Source organism: Solea senegalensis, linkage group LG18 (assembly GCF_019176455.1).
Source record: "Solea senegalensis isolate Sse05_10M linkage group LG18, IFAPA_SoseM_1, whole genome shotgun sequence".
Classification (NCBI taxonomy): Eukaryota; Metazoa; Chordata; class Actinopteri; order Pleuronectiformes; family Soleidae; genus Solea; species Solea senegalensis.
The window spans coordinates 8912921-8929496 of NC_058041.1; the positions used below are offsets into that span (position 1 = coordinate 8912921).

The 16576-nt window shown below is 40.8% G+C and overlaps 1 long non-coding RNA gene across 1 annotated transcript; it reads right to left on the minus strand.

Moving 5' to 3' along the window:
- Positions 1-236: 236 nt before the first annotated feature.
- On the minus strand, positions 237-2663 carry LOC122759465. The gene is made up of 3 exons (XR_006358263.1): positions 2302-2663; positions 2084-2150; positions 237-1624 (listed from the first exon to the last, which is right to left on the minus strand). It is a non-coding gene; the product is annotated as an uncharacterized LOC122759465 (long non-coding RNA).
- Between the last annotated feature and the right edge of the window lie 13913 nt (positions 2664-16576).

The following is a 16576-nucleotide window of genomic DNA, read 5'->3' on the forward strand; positions in this document are numbered from 1 at the left end:
AAGGCTGACAAAATGTGACGTATAGTGCACAAAATTGCTTTTGCACACAATACATTACAGCCCTCACATACACTAAGAAAATTTAAATTTTTAAATTAAATTATAAATGTTACAATATATGGTAAAATGTGATAAAAAATTTTACAAATTATTGCAACATTTGTTATTATCATTTTACAATTCATTGTAAAAAATGCATTTTACAGTGTATTGTAAAAATGTATTATATACCAATAAATACGGTAATGGATAAATAAATGCACCGACGGACAGAAAATGGAACGCATCCCTCGAAGATCCAACGGGGAAAATGGAAATGAAATGAAATGAAATGCAAATGAAATGCTGTGAAATGAAATTGGATGAAGAAATGGGTGGTCCTCCTCGTTGGATGAGCTGAAATAAAAGTGTGGTTATGGCACAGGACAAGCACAACCCCACCCATAAAGAAAAAAAGTTACTCACACACAACAACCAAGATGTACCATTCTGCGATCCACCAGGAACTCGTGCTGGCCCATGGCGTGGAAGTCTTGTTGGTTGGAGAAATAGGTGAGCGAGGCGAGGGACGGACATCTGCGAAGCTTCGTTTTAAAATTTTTAATGGCTGGAACTAAGCTGATTATATTAACAGACTAAATTGGGAGGAAAACCATTTCATATGGTTGGGCTTTTATTTTTATCAGTTTAACAATATTGTGCTTTGAAGCTTTAACCAGTTGTGGGTCATTTTTACCCCCTCAATTTCTATTCTGTATGTACACTGGTTTGAGAGACCCGGACAACTCGGAAATATTTTTTTCCCCCTACTCTGATTATTATTATCATTATTGATAATAATATTTTTTTTGAAAACCAGGAGAGAGAGACGGGATAGGGAGGCCGACACGGCAGCCATCCAAAAAGAATGAAAATCATTCTTACCTTCTGTAGACACACCTACAAATGAAGTGTTAGTGCATAATCAAGCCATTTCACATATTTAGATTCATGGTACAGTGACCATTTTCAGACTAGGCAACACCACACTATGACAAACACACTTTAACCATCTACTTCACTGCTGAGCTAAAAGGTTCAAGGCTTGATTGCCGCCACTCACTCATTCAATGCAAAACACAACACCCAGTCTGTCACACAGCCCACACACAAACATGATGTCCACGTTACTTAGTGATGCTTAAGAAGGCCCAAAACAGAGAGTTCTACATTACTAGCTCAGCAGTTCAAGACAAAACTAACTGACCAGGACAGTCTAACACTTATACACCCAGGGGGGACTTTCACAGCCAAACAAGCAAAAGGACTAACTTATGCTCCACTGTCTCCCCTTGGGCACAAAACGCACATCTCACCACTCACACAAGCCTTGTCAGGTCTTGACTAGTGTTGAGTCGATAAGTCCTAACAGCTATTAATTTAATAGAGAGAAGAGACATGGCCACCTGTTTGAATGAATGGTATGGTCAAAAGAAGAAGTGGTACAGCGACCAGAAAGCATACATGTACTGGCAAGGCAGCCATACATGCCGGCACAGCGGCCAAGAGCAACACAGCATGGGAGCACAGCGGCATCCCATAATAACAACGCCCCTTACTTTGAGAAGACTTCATGAAGAACCGTCTGGGGAGACAAAAAAAAAAAAAAGAGAAATTAGTACATTCTTATCCGCAATGACTAGCGTTAATGAGCCTGAAATGTTCAATTTAATAGAAGAATTTCAAATGAAATTATTTTTCATCTATATGTTTTAGAGCTGCAATTAATAATCATTTTCGATTAATCTGTCCATTACTTTCTTGATTAATCGAGTATTCGTTTGGTCCATAAAATGTGTTTGTCAAACCTGGAAATTATGATGTTCTTAAACGTCTTTGTTTTGTTATATGGAGCAAATAAAAGAAAAGTATTTACATTTAAGAAGCAAGAAACCAATAGATTATCAAAATAGTTGACGATTAATCGAGTAATTGTTTCAGCGCTAATATGTATATGCCACATGTGAATATTTGTGACTTTTTAGTGACAGGGGAAGTTTACTTTGCAAATAAATAAGAGTAGAAGGCCGTTTGTGTTACTCACCTATCCACAGCACGTGCCGTGTGTGAAGACAGACAGCTCAACCCGGTCTCGGGGCAAAAACAAATGTCTGGAGAAAAGAAAACAAAATACAAAACATTTTTACATCAAATTAAAATGAAAGAAACACACACATGACGTTATGTAAAGAACTGAACTGGACACGACAGTAATGGCGTCACCACCAGCTAACACGAGGTGACGTTAAAAGACTCACTGACCTTTCTCGGCAAATCCTCAAACTGGACCAGGTCGACCCGCCGTCTCCGATCTTCATTCATGTAGGGCATAATATTTTAAATACAAGCCCGCCGCTTCACACTAAATCACAGTTTGAATAGTGTGTCACTTTTTGCGCGTCTGACGTCACACGCCCGCCATGACAAGCGCGGTGGTTTTAAAAACCAAATCCGTCCTCCTAGAAACAGGCTTTACCGAATGAAATGGAGTTTAAAAGTTCTTGGTCGCGGCTTGTTCTTCTTCTTCGGCAGCTGTTGAATTGATGTGGTGCCACCAAACGTACGTTAGTACGTGCTGGTGGCGGAGGAGGATTAAGAGAAGTGAGTGCAGGTGCCCACCTGATAAACACCTGTTAATCAGCTGATTGGCTCATCACTTCCGCATTGAAAAAAGCTTTATTAACAATGGGCCTTTTGCACAGCAGCCATTTTGTCATGTTTTAGCAAAATAAATCACATATTGTTCAGTTCATATAAGTCAGGACAGTGACAATGAACCATCCAAGCTTCATTTATTAGCTTATTTACTCTAGTGATTTTCCTCACGGCTTAACATCTCATCCATCACACTTTCCTGACTGTGTCTAAGTTGCTAAAATATATAGATTGATTTAGTTTTCAAAAACAATTAACATTTGTTAAGCTTTGCTTTTGTTTCAGAGAAAGAAAAGAAAGACAATTTTTAATTAGACAAACAATTGTCATGTTTTGGAAATAAATGTGTAAATATTTTGACATGTCTTTTGAAGCACATCCATTTCTTCTTTCTTTCTTTTCTTTTCTTTTGGCTGTCTTTGCTTTAAAACGTCTTAGTGGAATGAAATAGCTTGTCATTTTTACCCATAAATGATTTTTTGTTTAGATCTGGTATCAGGTTATTCAAGTAAGAGATATTTGGAAAAGAGTCAGTGTTTTAAATCAAGTACATCACAGTTATTCTTCATTTGAGAGAACAGGTTCAGCTGAAATAACTACAAAATCACAGACTACTGAGATTGTAAATTTCCTCTTAGGCTGTTCATTCTATGACCTATTGACTATTTACTTTAATTGAGAATTAATGTTTTTCAAACTCTATTAATCGAAATGTCCCCCAATGTAATATCAACATTTCTATTTTTTTTTTTTATTTCTTTGCTTGTACTGGTGATGATTATACATGTTCTCTTGCAAAACACAGATCCCGCTGAAACAGTTACAGAGCAGCTGAGAAACTGAAGTTGGGTCCAAGACGGTCTGTAAAATGTGCAAAATGTGGAATTTCAGTCGTATGTCGAAACTAAATAATATTTGTCTGTAACTACATTTTAAAATGTTTGCAAATGCAGACTTTTGCAAGTTTTGCCCCCTCTACTTTCTGTATGTCCCACCTCGAAACTGCTCTGTTCTCACCTGTTTATTGTCCAACTTTATTTCTCAGTTGCAAATTCCCTTAGTGACATCTTGTTCTTCTTAAATCAGTTTTTGTTTGTGTGTATTTCAGATAACGTCACGTAATTCAGATCCTGTTGCACTGGTGAAAAGCTCCTGGGAGTGGAGAGTTGGAGAAGAAGTGGCATTAACTTCAAATAAATGTGATACCTGTCAGTGCACTAAGGCTATACCCAGTATCATTCAACATCAGACATTATCTTAAGTCTTTATCATCTTTAGGGTAACATTCTTCAAATTGCCTTAATTATATGTGCAATGTCTATTCAAGATCAGTAGATGGAGCTAAATTACCAGTGTGATAGTTAGGACAAGGGGCTCTGAGGGTATGTAAAGTACGTCATTATGGATGAGTTAGTGACTGTCCACAGCTGTTCATGACAACTGAAAAAGAAATATGGTGAATGCATACACTCTGAAACTCTTTGTGTTCAGTTTTTGTCCAAGGTCTTTATTGTTCGTTTTCGACTTCCACCAAACATCATTGTTTTTTCATGGTGTCGAGCCAGCTCAATGAACAAACAGGCAAGGCAGGATCCATTTTTACTTCAGCTGAAATTCTCACACTGTTCTCACACTTGACTTGACCTGAAAAGTCACTTTCCCACAATGAATTTACCATTTGTCAGTTTTTAATTTTCTTGGCATTCTTAAATCGTTTTTCTTTTTTCTTGAGTTGCTTTTCTTGGAACAAACATTATGACAAGTAACCCAGTTACAGTCTAAATCTCAGTCATTCACTCTCAACTTATTCATGCAAAAAGATTCCTCTTTTATTACGGAAATGAAACGACCTCAGTGGCTCTTGGTAGGAACAGACACAGAAAATCAAACTAGTGAGGTGTTTATAAGGAAAAAAAAGACACTTTAAATGCTTGATTTCCCTTTTTATCTTTTCACACAGCATTGTAGCACAGGCATCGGTTTACGTTAAGCGCTTGTTGCATCATAATTTGGGGTCTGAATTGCAGTGTTTCTACGTTGATTCTTCAGAAGAGCCTCTTACGTTGAGTCCTTAAATGCAACATCACTTAAATGCATCTTTGACACAAACAGTGAAAATCTTTCCCAGACTTTACCAACAATCATTTCTTACTTTGTTTAGTCTAAGCAAGTGTGTATCCCTTGTAATCCACCATTGAATCCTGTAATAAGGCAGAATTGAATACTCGAGCTACCAGAAGGAACTATGTAAATAAAAAGAAATCTATAGAATAACAAGCTTGATGGACTGGATGTTTTTCCCTCTACATGTGATTCATGGGACTTGTGTGTCTTTCTTTTCTTTTAGATTTTCAACATGTGATGAAGGGTGTGATTGCTGCGTGGGCTGAGAAAAACAAACCAGGTTCAAGTATAGACTATCGCCAAAGGGTCTGAAGGCAACCACATGCACCTCAAAAACTTAAATATTTAGTTTAGTCGAGCTGAGCCAGTCTGAGCCGGTCAATTAATCTTTTCAAATGAGAGTGTGGTCAAACAAACCAAGATGGATACATAATGAAGTCAGCCCCTTAATATGTATAGGTCTGCACTGAGCTGTGATTGCAAAGGTCACCCAAATACTGACTTACTCCACAGAGGTGAGATGTTTTACAGAAGGGAATGCAGCTACATTAGTTTCATCTGTACCTGCCAAAATATCTCAAGAGTCCAAATATTTGATTCTGATACTGTTCTATTTATAGCCACCATCGACATATAGGCTTTAAAAGGTTTGAAAGTATCCGTCAAGTAAAGGTCTATGGTCTGGTACTCATAAATTGTAATTAATAAGTTTGGCAGGTCGTTGCATTTGTTTTCAGCTGAGCAAAGCACATTTGTGCGCAAGTGAAGGGATAGCAGCCACACATTAAGGGCTTTCATTAGAGCACTCTGTAATAACACAGGTTTCAGAAATGGACGCCTCATGTACTGTAGGCTTTAGTGCTTGGATGAAGTTTCTTTTCTCACTCTCATGTTTTCAAGCAGGCTTCACGATCTGGGAACCCTCAAATCGACAGGAAACGGGCAAGAATATTCTTCAACAAAGGTGTTTTTGTCTTGCCTTTGTGAGTGAACTTTGAAGATAAATAGCTCAGTCTTGAAACGGTGGCCTATAACCTCTTTGTAGTTTGAAGCAGCGGCACTGAAGGGTGTTGATATCAGCAGTAAAAGGCACAGGTCAAGGTCACTGCAAAAAAAAAGATTATATGTTATTCAACATGATTCTCAGTACTAACCGATAAACACAGTTGACCAGATAAAGGCCGGCGAATGTCATTGTCTCATGACCCATACCAGCCTGGCCTATGAATTTGGAAAACAGGATTGAACACAACAATTTCTACATTGGTGAGTTGAAATTAGAGAGTCAAGATAAGTTTCACACTGTGTGAGCCTGTGCTTGGATGCAAAACTAACATCTGCATCGAACAAGCCGTTACTGAAGAGAAGATGTCACCTAAAACCAGGCTCCTACTGAACAATACTCATACAGTGCTGTGTTGTATCATCTAAATGGGAACATACTTTACACAATTTACATCATGTTTGACTGAGGAAGAATGACAACTAGCGATTTTTTTATATATATATATAATTCAGGTGAGTACTATAGGCTCAGTTTCCCATTGACATCCATTCATATTTACTTCTTCTTGCAACCAGCAGAGTCGTGGCGAGTCAATATAGTCTTACTTCCAGTAAACCAGAAGACTGCAACCACTGTTATTATACATGTCTATGCTTTTAGCTGATTAATTGAGACATGCCACTGGACCATGGATGGTTGTAATAAATAAGTACATAAACAAATAATATATGTCATTGTAATAATTTATACTTCTTCAGATAAATGAATATTGTACATGGAGACTGTATTCACAATGGTAGTGAGAACAAAACAAGGAAACGGGATCATTATATAACAGTTGCCACTAGATATTATGTCTCCTTATGCTGCCTTTTAGATTCATCAATCATGATAATAGATATGCAAGGAATGCTGGCTGTCATTAAAATGTGAGGAGAAATTCCATCATGCTGCTATTGCGCCTCCGCTCCCTTCACTGGCTTCCTGTAGCTGCTCGCATCCGCTTCAAGACTCAAAACTGCTTGCGTTCCATGCTACAAACGGATCCGGTCCATCCTACACCCGGGACATGATCAAAACCTACACCCCAGCCCGCCCACTCCGCTCTGCATCGACTAACCGGCTTGCTGCCCCGTCACTGAGAGGATCGCAGAGGCATTCGCCAAACTCACGACTGTTCGCTGTCCTGATCGACATCCGGACAGCAGAAAGCCTCCACACCGCCTGCCACCGACTAAAAACACATTTCTTCCGACTCTACCTCGACTAAGACGATGACGACAAAAAAAAGCACTTACTTGCACACTTATGACTATCACTTACTTACTTCTAGCTCTTGTATGTACGCAAATGTTGAAATGCACTTATTGTGTCTCTTTGGATAAAAGCGTCTGCTAAATGACATGTAACGTCATGTATTATGTAGATAAGATGGACGAGCTAAAAGAAAGTCACTGAATAAAATGTCTAATGTCTGCCTTTTAACGTAGATGACAAAGCAGTGTTGGCAATGTTAGACAATAACTGTTGACAGTTCTCGAGCTGGACCGAATCCAGAGGATAGCAGGGTTCAGGAGAAGTAACACAGTGTATGTACAGTGTGGCCTTGAAGAGCGGTCTTCTGTGGAATTCATGGAGTAGTGCTGGATGCGATTATAATAATGGCACTTGGTAATGTGCGGGAAGGGCTGGTATGTTGGACGTTAATGTTTCGGCTGTCATCCCTGTTTAAGTTGAAATGAGATTGTAAAACATTTTGTATTTACCACATTATAAAATACTGCTTTGTGGGGGGCGGGGTTACAATACGTTAGACTTACATGTCAGGGTAGATAAATGGCTCAATACCAAGTGGGTTTTGACAGAACGTAAGGTCAGAGAGCCCTGACATGCCATTGCTTCACTGACACTGCACATCCGCTCGGTTACTACTAGAAAAACAGATACACAATTCCTTTCAGTTTCCTCCAAATGTTTCCTGCTGTCAGTCGAGGGGTCCGGGCCGACACCCTTCGCTTCCCTTCTCTGGGATTTAACCTCTCACATGGTGGAGAGAGCCAACTTCCTTCCTCATGAGGAAGCTCGGATGGAGCGAGGGTGGAGGCGTGGAGCCGGGGCTGCCTACGTCTTTTCCCTGCATGGGAGAAGGTGGTGGAGAAGAGTCCGAAATATATTTACAGAAAAGACAGGCGTGCCGCGCACATTCCCTCCCTCTGAATGAAAAAGCTGGGGTGGGGTCGAGAGGGATTTCACAGCAAAACACAGAGTTAGGAAACGGAGTGGACGGATGCTGCGCTACTCCATCATCTGCTCCTCCCTTTCCCCTCTGGGTGTTTATTTTTTACCACGTGCACATGTGTGTATGTGCGTGTGGCTGGCCGTGCTCTAAGGCGGTTTTCCTGTGTTTCTTTCGGGGTGGGGGCAAAGCATCTTGAGGCCTTGTGTGGATTTATTCAAACTCAGAGGAGCTGATATCCTCCATTTATGGCATGAATCCACCCAGTCCACATTCTGCACTCCCGGTTTTTAATTGACTCACGTCCGATGAGACACACCTTTAACTTTAAAGTCCACAGTCTTATTTGTCTGTGCTGAGGAGTGGTTCAGTTATTGTCTGGGTGTAACATTGGGTGTAAAAGTTATGGACTTTCTGCTACAGGATAGAAGGAAATGTGGAGGTAGAATGGTCTCTTGTCTGCTCTGTTTAACTGGCACTGAAAGGGAAACATGAGACAGACTGTCGCCACAACAACGATTCAGGAGAAAGGTCAAGTTCTGAGGACGCTAAATCAAATTGCTGAGATAATTGCTTAAAAGGCCCATAGCTCTATTCCACTTATGACATGAGACATGAAGTGAAAAAGACATTGAAATCCCTGAATCTGCCTGCTCAATCTCACACGTATTATTTGGCCTCTGCATTTTAAAGTGCTGCCTGAGAATTTGGTCTTTGGGATTTCCTGTAGGATGCTGAATCACTGGGTTTGCCCCAGATGTCACTCATTGTCAAGGAGGGCTGAATTCAAACTATGTGTGGATGTCAAGGCCTGAAAGCATTCTTTTTTGACTCTCCTCAAAAGTAGTGACCTGCCTCTTCTATATATAATTGTGGACTGCCATGATACCATACTATCATGGCAATACAACAGAAACTGAGGTAGAATAAAGGATGACGCAATGAATTCCCTCCAACTGTGTCCACTTTTTACTAGTGTGCGATGAAAATGAGCTTTCTTACCATTTTTACAAGCTTGATTCATAATCCCTGACATTTACTTAGGTCCCATGTTGACTGACAGCCAGTGGTAAATTTAAGGGCCATTAAGCCAACCATTCACAACCCCCTGGCGCACCAGCTCAGCCATGCATCACAAGAAGACTGCTGGCTCCATGGAGGGTTTGCCATAGCAATGGAAAAAGTGCAGTCACTAAGTGCACGGCGGCAGTTAAAACCCTTGAGACACTGGAAAGTTGGTATAGACGGGAAGCCTGTGTGGAAGAGCAAGGCCTTTGCTTAAGAATGCAAAAAAAAAATAGAGCTGCCACTGACTGTCGGCATTTGTTATGAATATTAATACTCACATGATTGAATTTTCAACAATTCAATTTTTTATAAATTAACTGTTCACGTCAAATCGTTATATAAAATTATATCTGTTGCGGGGAAATACCACAGCACTATTTCAACAGCGTGTCTTGTGAGAAACTTGGCCAAATGTATGACAGACAGAGATTGTCATTGGCTAAAGATGAAATGTAGGTCACGCTTAATAATTTAACAACTTTGTGGTTACGCTGGCACAGAGTTCACAACCCAACTTGGCTGCAGAGAGTAATTACCCCTCAAAGATAAAAGGAAACTTTTTGTATTTTGATAGAACATGTGGATAAAATGTGCTCTCTTTTAGGCACAATGTGAGAAAAAGAAAGAATTTTAAATTCTGACCGTGCTAATAAGCAGAGAAGCTTGCTAAACCACAGAGGAACTGAGACTGTGAAGATCAAACCTCAAACCCCTTTATTTCCAGGAAGCTTTTTCAGGAGGACCTCACACAGTGGAATCCCACACCTCCACTTTTGGTAAAGGGTTTATTTACATGGTGGGCACACTGCACGTATCCTCCAAATAAAAAAAAAACAAAAAAACCAAACCCAAAGGCATGAAACCAAAAACAGCTGAAAGTCATTTCTCTCATGAAATGTACATCACATGTATAATTTCAGTTTTTTCTTTGGTGTGGAAGTGTTGTAGAAAACACTCTCTACCATTCTGACTCATAACGGCAGAGAGTGGACAGCCCGTGGCCAAGTGGAAAGGGACCTTGACTTGTAACCAAAGGGTCGCCAGTTCAAATCCCCACCCGGCCAAACAAAAAAGGGCTGCTCCTAATTCTAGGATGGGTCAAAATCCAGAGGAATACTTTTCCTAAGGGGATTAATAAAGAAAAAAAAAAACTAACTAACATGACAAATAATCGTTTTCAAGTTCCCCTGCCTCTGAGATTGACATAGGTACAACCTGGACAGTTCGCCACAAACAACCACCCACGCATACACCAGTGAATTTAGAGTGTCCAATGTTCCTTATCCCCACATTGCATGTTTTTGGACTGTAGGAGGAAACTGGAGAACCCGGAGGAAACCCACGCACGCATGAGGAGAACATGCAAACTCCACTGGAAAATAGATTTGCATCAAATGAAGGGGCATTACCATATTACACGCTCCATATTCCAGTGTAAGGATGAACATGTAAAGATATGAATCGTTTCCAAAATGCATGTGATACTTTGTAAAAAGAAATTTGCAAAGAACATAGAACAATTGCAGAAAAAGAAGAACCAAGTGGCAGCTTTTGCGATTTATAGATTAGTTCAGCCCTAATCTATAGGAGATTTTCTATAGGCCTGTAGTTTGTTGAAATAGAATTGAAATACCTTCTTTTGCGAAAGCTTTGCTTTTTTTTATAGTTTTAAGATTTTAAGATTTTAAGATAAACTATTTTTTAGACCTGAAATGAACCAGCTTTGCATCAGTGTTATCAGAGTCTACTTTTAGACCACCTGTGGAGCCTGACTCCTCATTGGATATGTGCCAATGAGGCGTGAATGATGTTAGCAAAACTTTGAAAGTCATTTTTACACATATAAACAAATAAAGTTTGTGCATTATACTTCCATTGTACACATAGTTACAGGAAGAAAACTGCAGTGGGAAATGAAAAAAAACTTGAAATGACTGATTTGACCTATGGCTATATAACCAGACTCGATACTGGAACTGCATAAATCCATGATCGCATGTCACTGGCTGTAAACACACAACGATATTTACAGTAGGGTCTTGTCTGATATCGTGCTGACTGCTTGTCCTGACACATGCACACAAGTACAAGCGCATGACAAAGCACCAACACACACGAGCGTCCCCTCCTTGTATTATCGGAGTGATCTAGTGAACCTCGCGGCCGTAAGAGCCTCACAGTGAATTTCAGACATGTTCGGGGGGTGTATTTATAAATTGCGAGCCCACCCGGCCTGACGTGCTCTGCATGCTTTGGGTGTTACCAGAACTGACTCCAGCAGCATTCTTAAAGCTACCAACGTAAGATGCATATATATATATATATATAAAAAAAACATCTTCTATCAACGTAAAGTTTTTATTTATTTATTCATCGGATTCTATTGTATTCAAATCAGTAGTTGTGACACGGAGCTTCGTGTGACGTGTTGACATTTAAAGGGACTGGGTGTGTCTGCCGTGTCGACTGATGTGAGTACACATATACTGCATGTCACATCACAGTGGCAGCACCTTCCTCTTTTGCAAATAGCTTTCTCTCTCTCTCTCTCTCTCTCACACCAGATAGATGTGTCCAAACCCCACGCCCACGCCCCCGCCCCGCTCAGACTTTCCATTCCTCTGTCCGCGGTTTCAAATAAAAACATCCACTCCACTTATTTTTAGTCTCATAACACTTAATGCACAACTGCAGCATGGTGCCGCATCATTTACATTTAAAGTAAAGCAGTTATAAAATTATAAAAAAATAAAAATAAAAAAATGATGGGCGGACACAATGAATATCTTTTACTTTAAACAGATCAGGTTTACGGGTGTCAAACCTCTGCAGTCACCTGCGTCTGAATTAACAAGAGCCTGTGCTTTATCCGCGGATAGTTACACATTTTGTTTAGCAACTCCGGTTAAGTTTCGGTGAGAAGATTGATTACACTCTAGGGTTTTCGCATTAACTACGTTATACAGCTGGAAACCGCTTGCTATTTGTAATGATATCTGTTACCGAGGTCCCTTCTGTGTCAAGGCCAAAGATCCATTACCAAACATTCAGACCGAGTCACGGGTACAGTATGTGTCACTGATGACCCTTAATCACTGGAGCCAGAGGGAGGCGTGACCTCAATTTAAAGCCCGATGAAACAAAATAAAACATGTAAAGCATTAGAGCTGAGTGGGAGGGAGGTGTATATACTCAAACCAAACTGTTTGTAATGGTGATAATGTCGTTTCATAATGACATGCATGTGCTGCATTTCTTCATTATCTTGCTAATTATACAATATTGTAGCATTGGGGAATCATTTGCTGAACAATATAAGACTTCTTGTCAAGATGACTTGGAAAATGTATTTGCTTTTTTATTTTTATTCTACTTTGATTGAGCTTGACCTTTGTCTTGTGACAAAAGGTGAATCATCATCGTCTCAGTTTTGTTGTACACATATACACATGCAGGGTATAATAATAATAATTTATAAAATAATATATATACATATATATATATATATATATATATACATACATATATATATATATCTTTCTTTTTTTAATTTGCAACATTGTAAATGTAAATAATAATATGCCATGGAAACAGTTTTCAGATTTCCCTGTAACTTTCAAACCTTCTGTTTTTTTATGTACACAGCTGGGGAACTGCAAGACCAGGCTTTGGAGTCAGGAAATTAGATTTTGGTAGTGCACGCCACAAACCCAATGAAATGAATTTTTATTCATGACACAGATAAATCCTTTTAAGAGATTAGATTCTGCTCAGTTTGCTTCTTTTTTTCCCAACTTGTACATAAATACATAAACCAGCCTGACTAGACTATAAATTAAAAAGAATATGTTGTGCTGCTTTTTTTTTTTATCTTTATCACAGCTTGAGATCAAGATGGAATCTGTTTTTCTGCATTTCCCTGGTACAGATAAATCACCTTATTTGAAGACATTTCGATTGCCTACATCATAGTTTCTTGCTGTTTACTCAGGAATCTAAAAAATATGAATGCTAATCTTTGTCAGTGTAGAGTTCCCTTGCAGGGAAGCTGTAGCTCAAGCACAGTGTTTTGCCATCTCCTCTCTTATATCCAAACAATTCTATCAACTTTACCATTTTCTCCCCCCACCCCCTCCTCTTTCTCTCATGTGACTCCTGTTGTTTTTCCAAAGCATCCTCTGCTCTCTCTCTAATTGTCCTCCTTAAACTCCTCACACAATCACAAGTGCCAACATTTTCAGACAGCAAAAGCCTACATCACCTCCAGTGCGTGACTGAAATAGTCCAAAAGCTACAAGGAGGCAGCAGACAAAGGCCACAGTGTTCCACTCATCCCCACAAAGGAACTACAGGGAGCAGTAGGGAGCAACTAATGTGCACCGACAGGGAACTCTTACACAGAATTTGGTTCTTTAATGCAAATCATTCGCATCCTCTCACAGTATTATCAGCTGACTTTGACTCTCTCTGTGGTTCTTTTCAGGTCATTTTTTATACTCTGCATCAGCATTTTCACCACTGCTTTCCACTTTCCACTTCTAAACCAGACAGACAGACAGACACATGCCCTTTACATGCCTCCCTCACCCCAAAGCTCCTCCAAAAGGCTCTTACAGCCGGTCCCCACCCCTGCCGCTCAAAGGACGGCACGCCCAAAGGATTCTCCTCTGCAGACACGGGGGACGGTGGGGGAGAAAGAGCAATTTTATAAGTCTGTATTACATCATAGCTGCCTCGCTGAATTCTGATGACCGCGCGCACACGCTAAAGTGACTGTGCATCAAGCTGCATTTGCACCAACTCCGAGTCCCTGCAGACCGACACAATGACAGCCGCAGTGGGATCGTGGTATGGTATCAATTTGCAAGGTGGGAAGATGTAGGTTTGGACTGGGCTCGTCATTCTTTCAGCTCAGCGCTGGCAAATATGGTGGTGGTGGCGAGATCAGGGAGACATATTAACTGTGACACATAGCAACTCTTTGTTTGCCTCAGCAGACAGGGGGTACCGGGGCTGCTTTTGCTGGCTCCTCTGTGTCCGCCGCACAACAGGAACCAGGATAGTCGTGTTTCAGGCTTGAAAAAACGTTACACCTAATAAACAGAGCAGCAGCAGCAGCAGCAGCAGCAGAGTTTTTCATGCAGGCAAACACATAATCAACAGTTCCCCATCTGCATCACCTTCTAAGGACAAAAGGAGACAATGTGATTTATTTCCTGCTGTTGCCGCTGCGATTACTATTAAGTTTTTGTATACACACAGACACAGTTCACACCAGGACTGCTGAGCTCTCCGGCTGCCCGGGATCGCTGTGGGGTTGTGGGTGCTCATATGTTATTTACTCACTGTTATTGTGAGTGTATCTACTGTATCTCTTGTTCTGGAATTGTTCAACTGGTATTCTTGTACTTGCCACTAAGAAAAAAAACAAAATCTCTTCACATTCCTTCACCTAATATTTTTTTTACAACAACCGGATGAATGCAGACATCTTCACCGTCCAGGGAGAGGGTGTGAAGTTGTTGTTTTTTTGTTTTTCTATAACATGAGCGAGGCTGAAATCCACTCCCGTGTGCAGCTGTGCCCTGATGTCCTCAGCAGCCACCGTCAGCTATGTGGGCACGTGATGGGTAAGCGAGAGGAAGAGCGAGGTAGTAACACATCGAATGTCTTCTCGCTGCTCCGATTGGGAGCAACGTGCGGTGTCCTCAGGGAACTTGGGTGGTCGCCACAAACGCCACGTTGGAAATAAACTTTGTAAAACAACTGCAAGCTTACCACACGTGTATTTACACACACACAGAGTTGGAGACCTGGCAGCGATCGTACAGAAGATCAAAAAGAGGAGAAACCAACAGTGTGACACTGCTTTATTTCTTGGTGAGAGTCCCTTACAATTAGTTCTACAAAAGTTATTTGACATAAATATACATTTATAGTTCTTTGGTTGCCATTAATCTTTCTTAAACTTAAGTCTCAAAAATGTGTCACATGACTTGTGTGTGTGTGTGGGGGGGGCAGCTGGATTCACCTTTCCTCAGTGTGACTTCTAGGCACAGCGCAGCAGGTCTGATCTCTCTCTTTACCTCACTTTTGCTGACCTTGGCTCCTCCCACTGAGGTCAATGTGCATTCCCAGCTGCTGCAGCCGATCCGGTCCACACTAAATAAGAGGGCGTATAGATGCCGCACATCCAACAGAGCCATGCATGGGCCAACTCGCCACTCACGTGGCACATACACCTGAGATGCCTGCGCAGAACATGGGACACACACACACTGACATCATCAGAATCGCAGTCAGATTAGACTACCACCGACGGTCCCTTACACTGCAGGGAGTTGAGGGTTTGACAGAGGAGAGTAATCACTGCAGGAGTTGCCATTTGGAATTCCACTAAGACATTTTTACTGCTCAGCTCACTGTGTGGTGCCAAAATTGGGAACCATGGTGCCCATAATTGTCACATGCCTACTCCACTTATTATGATACCCTAGCAACTCCACTGAATGAATGCCACAGCAGAAGTTTGAGTCCGATACAGACATCCAACATATTAAGTTAAACATTTTCAACTACATCCATCTAGGAGACTGCCGCTGTCACCCTCCAGGAAAGACAAATAAATGTATCTCACATCCACTACAGACGCTGACAATAGTCCTATTTTGCTTCAGTCCAATTTTGAGAAAGGGAGAACAATTTGAAAGCTTGTGAGGAGCTGTCAACCAGATGCCTTTGGCATTTCGGAGCGAGAGGGAGGGCAGCGGGGTTAGAAAATGCTTCTGAACAAAAACGCCATGGTTTTAAACGCCATCCTCCGCCTTGTAGCGGTAAAAGCCGAATCTTCCTTGGCCTTTTGTTGGGAGAGCGTGATCCACTGGAGAAGAATTCAGACATGGCGTGTGTGTGTGTACAAAAGACAGTTCATTCAATTATATTTTCTACAGAAATTTAGTTTCATGCTTCCACGTTGGCATTTATACAGAGAAAAAAGGCAGGGCAATAATGATATAATTCACTCAATCTGAGGAAACCACATTATTAAAACTGAAAACTATTGCACACAAGTTACAGAGGTCACTTTGAGGGTAAACCATTCCTTAGGTTTTCATGCATGTTGTGAAGTGCAATATGGCAGAAAAGCCACACTGAGTAATTTAAATGTTAACCATACATTCCCCGAGTCTACTTAGAAGTTGCTAAATAGCAGCAGGGTTGCGTTGCAGCAGGGTGTGTCTCTCTGAAGGCCTGACATGAGAACATACCATTGAATTCATCTGATACCTTACTTGATGCACTCTGACCTTTGGCAGAATGCAAAAAGAATGCTGAAGTGTAGATTGCTGTGGCTGATGAGCGGTGTGTTTGGAAGAACTGTATACATGTACTGTAGCTTGTGTCACTTTCCAGTCCGTGTGATTACCCAAATCCTTGCCTGTGGAGCA